This window comes from Callithrix jacchus, chromosome 11, assembly GCF_049354715.1.
Source record: "Callithrix jacchus isolate 240 chromosome 11, calJac240_pri, whole genome shotgun sequence".
Lineage (NCBI taxonomy): Eukaryota > Metazoa > Chordata > Mammalia > Primates > Cebidae > Callithrix > Callithrix jacchus.
This window is the reverse complement of record NC_133512.1, coordinates 58,913,721-58,922,742: the sequence shown is the minus strand read 5'-3', so window position 1 is coordinate 58,922,742 and position 9,022 is coordinate 58,913,721. Positions and strand designations below refer to the sequence as shown.

Sequence of the window (9,022 nt, the reverse complement as noted above, 5' to 3'; positions counted from 1 at the left end):
CATGTTTCCTTGTTTTTAAGAGCTGATTGTATTGCTAGGGACAGTAATCTTTGCTTTTCATGTATATATATATATTCATATTTTCATATATATCAGGAATCATATTTTTCTAATTTTCCATCTTTCTTTTAAATATGTATATGTCTTTATGCATAGATTCTTTTTTCATTTTTAGGGAATCAAATCCTATTATGGTTTCTGGTTTCGGGGTTATGTTTATAAAACTTTTTGCCAATATGAAAGTTTTATCTTTTATATGTACATTTTTGAATAACTTGAAATTTATTTTAGTATAAGGATTGAGTAGGAAATTCATCCTCCCTTTTCTTTCACATTGCTTTTCCAGTTGTCTCAGTAGCATTTATTGAATAATCCATCTATTATTCCCCACTGCTGCAAAGTGTTGCCATTATCATAAATTATTCTTAATATATGTTTAGGCCCATATCTCAATGATATTACATTATTTGTCTTTTCCTGTGTCAGTACCACGCATTTTTATTTACTGAAGTGTAATAATGTATTTATCATACATTTAGTCTTCCAGTAAACATTAGAATATTCTTTCAACATTTAAAACATTTTTTGAGATTTTGATTAGCATGGCATTGAGTTTATTTAATTTATTATATTTCTTTAGAGATAGAGTCTTACTCTGTCACCCAAGCTGCAATGTTAGTGGCACTGTAGTAGCTCACTGTAGCCTCAAACTCCTGGATTCAAGTGATCCTCCTGCCTCTGCCTCCCAACTAGCTAGGACTGCAAGTGCATGCCACGTTGCCCAGCCAATTAAATTTTTTTTTTTTTTTGTAGAGAAGAGGTCTTTCTATGTTGGGGTTCAAGTGTGTGAGCCACCATGCCCAGCCAGCATTGAATTTAGCAATCAGGAAGAACTGATATAGTTAGAATATTGAAGTCTTACTGTTCAAATACAAGTTATCTCTCCACTCATTTTCCTTCTGTATCTTATTTGCATTTTCTAGTTTTTCTCATGTAGGTACTGTGTGTTTCTTACTAATATTTATTACCTGATGTTTCATGTTTCTTTTTCTTGATATTTCGATTATACTTTTTATTAAGTAAGTTTTCTCTTTTAATACTGGTACATAAGAAAGAGGTTTTATTCTACATATTCATTTTAACAAACAGCATAGCATAGTGTGTGTTTTTGGACAAGTTACTTTTTTCAATTTTCTCATCTTTAAAATAAGAAGATATTATGATTTCTTTTTTCCTCAGTGTTACCTAAATCAATACCAACAATATTAGAATGAAAAAGGATAAAGTAAAAGGCTCAGACTATAAGGGAAGTATTAGGAGGGAAGTTCAAGAAATCCAGGTTGGACTGTGCTTATCACAGCAGTCAGAACACACATTCCTATGACCTGTTCCTACATCTAATAAAATTATTGTTTCAATAGAATTGTTCAGTAAGAATTGTTTAATGAGATGATTTATTGTTCAATAGAATTGTTCAATAAGAGTTGTTTAATGAGATGATCTTTTAAAGGGATTAGTACATAGTTCTCAATTAACAAATATTCTTATTATGATGATTTTTAGTTTTCTATAAGTCTATTAAATTTTTTTCTTGTTTCCAGTAGTTTTAAAGTTGATTTCTTCAGTTTCCAAATATTTAATCATTTATCTCTAAATAAATATTTTGCCTTCTTTTTCCAATTAAGTAAGATTTTATAGTGCCTTTCAAAAGGCAGTTTAATTCAGCGAAAAGAAGTCTTGTATCATTACCATATCAGCAGCATTTGACTTATTGATCAAAATGTTGGCCATGTTCTAATGAGAATGAATTTGGAGAATTAACTTATGAAAAATGAATTGCACAATATAGTTTTGTTTATTTCATTGAGAAGCTCCTGGAAGACATGGTCTATAAGAAAGTTGTGTTATTCCTGATGACCTTGTTGAAAATTGAAGGGCACCATTATTTTATTAAAAGAAAAGGACTCTTGTCTTATTCCTAAGGAATAAGTATGTATCCCATACCCTAAGTACTGGCAAATATTGTCAACTAAATGAATTAACCATAAAGTATAATATAAGTGCATAAGATGAAATGAGGAATATTTCTGTGATTTTCTAAAAGTAAGATTTCTGGAAAGTGATTAAGTCCAAATTCCTACCAGTAGCCATTAATCCTGAGATAAAGATTTGTTGGGAGAACCAATGGAATTTTTTTTGTCTTTGATTAAAAGTTTTCATACGTTAAACATTCCAATATGCTAAAAGTGAATTTTAAGTGAGTAATGTGGTTCAATTATATTGTATAAGCAAGAGAAGATGAAAAGCTCTAACCAAATAGCAAATTGTTTGTGAACTAAAGACCAGAGAGGAATAAAAGACTTAGAAACTCATTCATCATGACTGCCTCTAATGTTTGACTACATGATCTAGTCGTGATTGAATTTTTTTTTTTTTAAGCAGCATCTGTGACTTATGCAACTTAGAAATGTTAACTTTCAACTAGATCAAACCTCCATATCAGAACAGAAGGGGTAATTTATTCAAAAAAGTTTTCCCTATTTTCTAACCCATGATCTGGGTGGGCTGTAAAATGTAAACATGAGAAGTAGGGAGATTTGAGGGATGTGTAGAGTAGCCAAATGTGTTCTTTTTTCTTAAATCTAAAAAATCATCTTTAACATGAGTCTTTTACATTAACCGACTAGTGTTAAGGGTCTGTTTAGGTCTGGTCTAAAAGTTAGGCCGAATAAGAGGCAGCTTTGAACTTCTGGACTTTTGGGTTGAAGAAGGCTAATTAAAACCGGAACTGTGAGAAAACGCTTTCTTTAGAAGGCTATGAAGGGTGAGCAAGGTTTTGGTTTGATAGAAGATGGAAAAGGAAGGCTTTTTGAACAGGGGAAAAAGATGGAAACAGTAGTAGTGAAAGGAGAAATAAGAGATATGATAATAATGGATCTAGATATATATTAATAACTAAATGTGTAATGAGTTGGTGAAATGGGAAAGTTATATGCTAGGTTTTCATAGAGTCTTGAAAACTAGGCAGAAGGTTTTCATCTGTGATACATTGGGTAAGAGTCTCCCTCTCACCCCCCAAGAAGGATTTCGGTTATTTAAAATAGCATTTTACCTTTAATACCTATTTACATATTTTGAAATGAATTTGAAAGAGAAAGATATTATATTAATCCTGGGAAACAACTTGTAGTATAAAATCAATTTCTGAGGTACCCTGAAAATAAAATTGTGGAATGGTGGCTTCTTTCTTCTGATGATGATCTAAAGCAAATAGGAACAGTTGCTGCAGATAAAAGTGCTGATAACTGCTGAGGGACAGAGAAGACAGCCAATAAATACTTGATTTAAACCGCCAGACTTAACAACTGAGAAATGCGACTTAGAAATATGATTTCTTTTTTCCTCAGTGTCACCTAAATCAATACCAACAATATTAGAATGACAAGGGATAAAGTAAAAGGCTCAGGCTATAAGGAAAGAATTAGGAGGGAAGTTCAAGAGATCCATGTCGGACTGTGCTTATCACAGCAGTCAGAACACAGATCCCTGTGATGTGTTCCTACATCTAATAAAATTATTGTTTCAGAGATTTCCAGTGGACACCCAATATCTGGTTTTGATGCCTGAGATCAGTCATAGACCAATGAATACAGATTTCTAATGGCAGTCAGAATTGACACTTGAGAAAATGAATAAGAAATGGAAATGGCATATCATCTTATGATCATATTGAAAAAACTTAACTTGATGACTTAATCTTTTTCTCTTAGGTCACAATTAGCCTTTGCTATTTGTCACTATATTAAATTACATTATAAAAATATCTTTAATAATTTCTGCACTATAAAAAATTGCTTTTTATTATTTATAGAGCATATGGAAAGGACTTAAGCATGCACCTAGTCAGTATTTAAGGGACAATAACAGTAAGAGGCATTAATAAAAACCTGCTGCTAACAGATTATTACAAAAGTAAATTAGAAAAGACATTCCATAACATATTGAAAGTTTATTATGGTAATGTAATAAAAACTGTAATACTTAGTAACCTCGTGGGAGCATGTCCCAAAACAGGGGTTTCTGATATAGCAGGCATTATAAGCTACATTGGTATAGTCAGTGCTGACTTCAGAGACAGTTTGGAACAGCATTCATATGTAGAAACAATATTTACAATGTGATTATATTACTCTGCCCACAACAAGCCATTATGAATTTTCAGAGTCCATCCTTTCCCTTTTCTCTCTTCTTTCCTCTCTCCCACCTGCCAAAATAATTGTGTTCCTAAAATCTATGACACATTGCATTCAGTGTTGGTTGCAGTGGTTAATAAATCGGAGAGAACAGTCTGTGGCCCTCCCACAGTGTTTGCCTTTGTGGAGCTTGAGCTCTGCCCTCCACCACTCCTCCACTGTCAGTACCCTCAGTTTTCAGACAAGTCACCAGGCAGTTAGAATACAGTACAAATACTGTAGTGGTAGTTACCTTGAATTCTGGTGTTCAAGAATAAGCAAATCTGGCTGAATGTGGTGGTTGAAGAGGTGGAAAGAGACTTGTGGAGTTTTTAAAGGCATTTATATTTACTTTCAGGAGCCATAGAGAGAAGATAATGGTGCTGGTTTTAATGATTAATTTAACTCCACTATTTGTGGTTTTCTTTTTATCTGGTACAGATTAGATACTATTAATACTTTTATCTCATTTGTTATCATCAGGGTCCTTTGTTGTTTTATGTATGGACTGAAGGGATGTTCAGGGAGGCTGAGTGTGGGTAGAGAACCTCTTTAGGTTGAGCAAGAATGGCAGAAAGGGGAGGAGAGGGATAAAAGAGGAAGGGCATGAATGAATGAAAATGAAAATGTTTAATTGAACTGCAGTCTGTAGGCCCTCGGCCTCCTTTGAGGAGACAAATACTGAAGGCATTTTTACAATTACATCTTCCCATGCTGCCCCAGGGAAGAACATTAGCCCAGACTAGTTTAGATGCTCACTAGAAATTTGTTCCTTGGGGAAGGGTAATAAATACATGATTGTTGTGAACAGACTGCTTTTGTATGTTTAATGTTTATAAAATGAGTTTCATAATTCTGTATTTTTCTAACATTCCAGAGAATTTTGACCTCAAAATAGCATTCACAAAATTTATGGAATTTAAATACTTTGAAGACATGAAACACATCGAGGTATTTAATAATTGTTTGCTGAATAGATGAGCAAATTTAAAGTTTCTAATTAATTGCAAATTATTTAGAAATCATTCTTTGATGATATAATAGGAAGGGAGATTATTGGGCTTTGAGAAAATTTTTTTAGAATTTCAGGCTTCATGATTAATATAAGAGACTTATATTATAGAGTCTATCTACGATATTGATGCTCAAACTTATATTTTGTTTATCTTTTTTAAAAATAAATATTTTCTCCTGGGTAGTTATGAAACTGCATTACAAAAATCTGATCATTTGTGCCAGGCATCTCAATTTTTGATAAAGTAGTATACCATCAAAATTGAGGGTCCACCCTGTAAAGCATATCTCAATCTATTTTTTAATGCTCTGAAAGGCATATTAGGTGAGTTGGCTTGATGTTTATTGTCTTAGAAGAGGCAGATTGTGTGACACTTAAGTGTGTGGGTTCTGGAGTAAGGCTACCTATATTTGAATTCTAGTTTTACTAGGATTCTGTTTGGTGGCCTTTTTAGTGCCCCAGGTTTCACATCTGTAAAATCGGGTTAAAAATAGTACCTCCCTCCCTCAAGGATTCTTGTACATGTTAAGTATGGCAATACCTGTAAAATGCTTAAAAGTACCCATTATTATGGTCAATATTTTGTGATCAATTTCTTTTACTATGTGTAATTTTTGTTTATAAAGTATTATTAAATAAAATACCACAACTTCATGTATTTCATCTTAGCAGGAAGTTTCTTTAAAAGCATCAAAGATTGCATTTATAGCAGTATTCAGTATGATAGCGTGGTTTCTCTCATATTGAGCCAGATGGCGTTCTCTAGCTACAGAATGAGGAATCCTTTAGCTGTGTGTCATTTTATGAGCCACCACATATATTACTCTAAAATAAAATTATTATGGAATTTTAAAATTGATACATGGCAAATGTAGAGAATTTTCCACATAGTTGTAATAAAATAATTTTTGTATCATGATATGTAAGAGCAAAAGAAAATGAATTAAAAACAATTATATTTGTAAGCATTTATTTTGACAAAGATTACTTTAGAAAGTAAGAAAATTCAAGTAAAATAGAAAAAACAATAATAAGCTTAATTAGACATGTGACCATCATTTCCTTTGTGCTCAGTTCACCTTAAGTACCTTAAGTATTGTGATTTTCTATTTTATTCTTACTCATATTAATAATTACTTGAAAATATTTTATAAAAATATTAAGATATACTCTTTTTTTGGTCATACAGTTTGGCAGTTTATGGACAGAAATAATCTTATTCACAAACATTTATTGAACATCTAGTATGTGTTTATCTCAGTTACGGACCATGAGGGTACAACTATGGACAAAACAGACATAAATTCCTGCCCTCCTGGAACTTAATTGTGAAGAGAAGCAGGTAATAAAGACATAGGTAAAATTTGTTTATATGAGGGTTGTAAGTACTGTGGAAAAAATAAAGGAAGGGAGGGTATAGGAAAGTTTGTCATTTCAAATAGCCAGGGAAGGCTTCACAGAAGAGGTCACTTGTGTGCATAGACTTGGAGGGCATGAGGAAGTGAACCATGTGGCTGCACAGGAGAGTGTTGTTTCAGGCAGAGAGAATTGCAAGGAGGCTGTTTTGGATAGAGAAGAGTAAGGGGAGAGTAGTAGGAATTTTTCAGAAACATGAGCTACATTGCACAGGGCCTTGTAGGTTGCTGTAAAATTGGCCTTTATTCTGAATGAGATGGGAAACCAATGGAAGTTTTCAGGCAGAGTGAAGTGATGTGGCTTCCATTTCAAAAAGATGATTTCCCAGCTGTGCTGAGAAAAAGACAGTAGGGAGTAGCAGGAAACCAGTGAGAGGCTCCTACAATAATCTGCAAGATGATGGTAGATCACTACCATCCAACTACAATGGCTGCACTGGAGATATTGAGAAGTGGTTGGATTTTGAATTCATTTTGAAGGTAGAGCCAGAAGTCTTTGCTAACAGATTGAATATCAAATTAGTCATCAAGGCATTGAGTCTGAATAATTTTGAGAATGTAATTACGGTAAGTGAAGTTTGGCAGTGCTATGGAGTAGCTGATTTCATGATTGCTGTGAGGCAGGAGATCAGCTTTATTTCAGATGAGTGAGTTGAAGAAGAAAGGTGCCGTTTCTACATACATAAGTTGTCCTATCCCAAGTGTGTGCTATACTTAAAGGTATAAAAAATAAAGGGAAATGAAATATGGTGTGCTCCAGTATGTGAAATACATGAATTTTGTATTGTTTTAAAGATACAGTTGATTGCAGATATTTGACAATCAGTATTTCTGGCTTTTCTTCTTATATCATTGGTCCATTGAATGCTTCTTTTTCTGTAAGGCTAGTGTATATTTTTTGTGTGTTATATTGGTTTGAGTTTCAGACAGATCTACCTAGACTTTCCATTACATTTCTGTTTTCCAAAGACTTATTTTCAAATATTATCAGCATCGGATGGCTGTGTATTTACTTCAAAATAATGCCACAATTGCCCAAATAATTTTGAAATTCTGTTTTTATGTTAATTAAAGAATTAGCTTATAAGCTACTCAGAAAAATCAGTCTTGTAGGGGCTTTCAGATTTTTTTTTTTTTTGAGACGGAGTTTCGCTTTTGCTACCCAGGCTGGAGTGCAATGGCGCGATCTCGGCTCACCGCAACCTCCGCCTCCTGGGTTCAGGCAATTCTCCTGCCTCAGCCTCCTGAGTAGCTGGGATCACAGGCACGCGCCACCATGCCCAGCTAATTTTTTGTATCTTTAGTAGAGACGGGGTTTCACCATGTTCACCAGGATGGTCTCCATATCTTGACCTCGTGATCCACCCGCCTCGGCCTCCCAAAGTGCTGGGATTACAGGCTTGAGCCACTGCGCCCTGCTCAGGTTTTATATAATTGACCTCTATACAGCCTTTGCTTTGACATAGTGTATACTGATATACCTTGAGAGCCAAAAACCATTTATGTGCCACATTTGGTTTTTCTGCTGTCGGTAGACTAATGATATGGACTAAGAAGAATGTATGAGGGCTCTGCCTGGCAGAGACTATGCTGGTGGGCCATGATGGGGTCTTCCTGTCCTCTGCTTCTTGCCCCAGAACTGCCTGTCACTGTGAATACTCACATTTTCCAGGCCAAAGGCGGCAGGGGTCTGCAGGAACTGTTAATATGCATTTAATATCTTTTTCTTTCTCTGAAAATGGACATATAATATATTTATTTCCAAAGTATAGTTTTAAAGTAAATAGCACATATTATTGTATTTGTTAAAATGGGCTACTCTGGTTGCGCGTGGTGGCTCATGGCTGTAATCCCAGCACTTTGGGAGGCTGGGGCAAGTGGTTTCCACTTTTCGTTACATTTTGCATAGAAGTCACTGCATTGTTCTAATGAGAAAGAAAAACTGCTTTAAATTCAGGCCATTTCTTCTATCAAGTAAAAAAAAAAATTCTCCCCAGAGAAAAGCATTTTGCCAGTAGGGTTCTGTAGCTTGTGTGATGTATTAGGAAAAGGTGCCTAAAAATGTGAAGCAAAAATCGGTCTTTTGGCCTGTATATGAAAAGCCAGGTTTCTTTTTTATACTGTTATAGGAAGTATTTCAGATTTAGTACATATTTGCTTTTTTCCATTTTGAAATGGTTGCTCTGTGTATTCTTCCCAAAGGTATTTAAAATGAGAATACGTCTGTGGAATGTAAATATTAAGATTGATGTTTAAAGGTCATTTTTAAAATTTAAAACATCTGCTCTCCTTCATACTTAAATATTTATTGAACAGAAGTTGTATAAGCTGATGATGAGTGCTGATCTAGAATAGACCCT

General features: G+C 34.2%; 1 protein-coding gene across 10 annotated transcripts in view; it reads left to right on the top strand.

Moving 5' to 3' along the window:
* The window catches only part of CDK14 (cyclin dependent kinase 14), a 621,661-nt gene that overhangs the window by 98,012 nt on the left and 514,627 nt on the right, over positions 1-9,022 (top strand). The window lies entirely within an intron of this gene.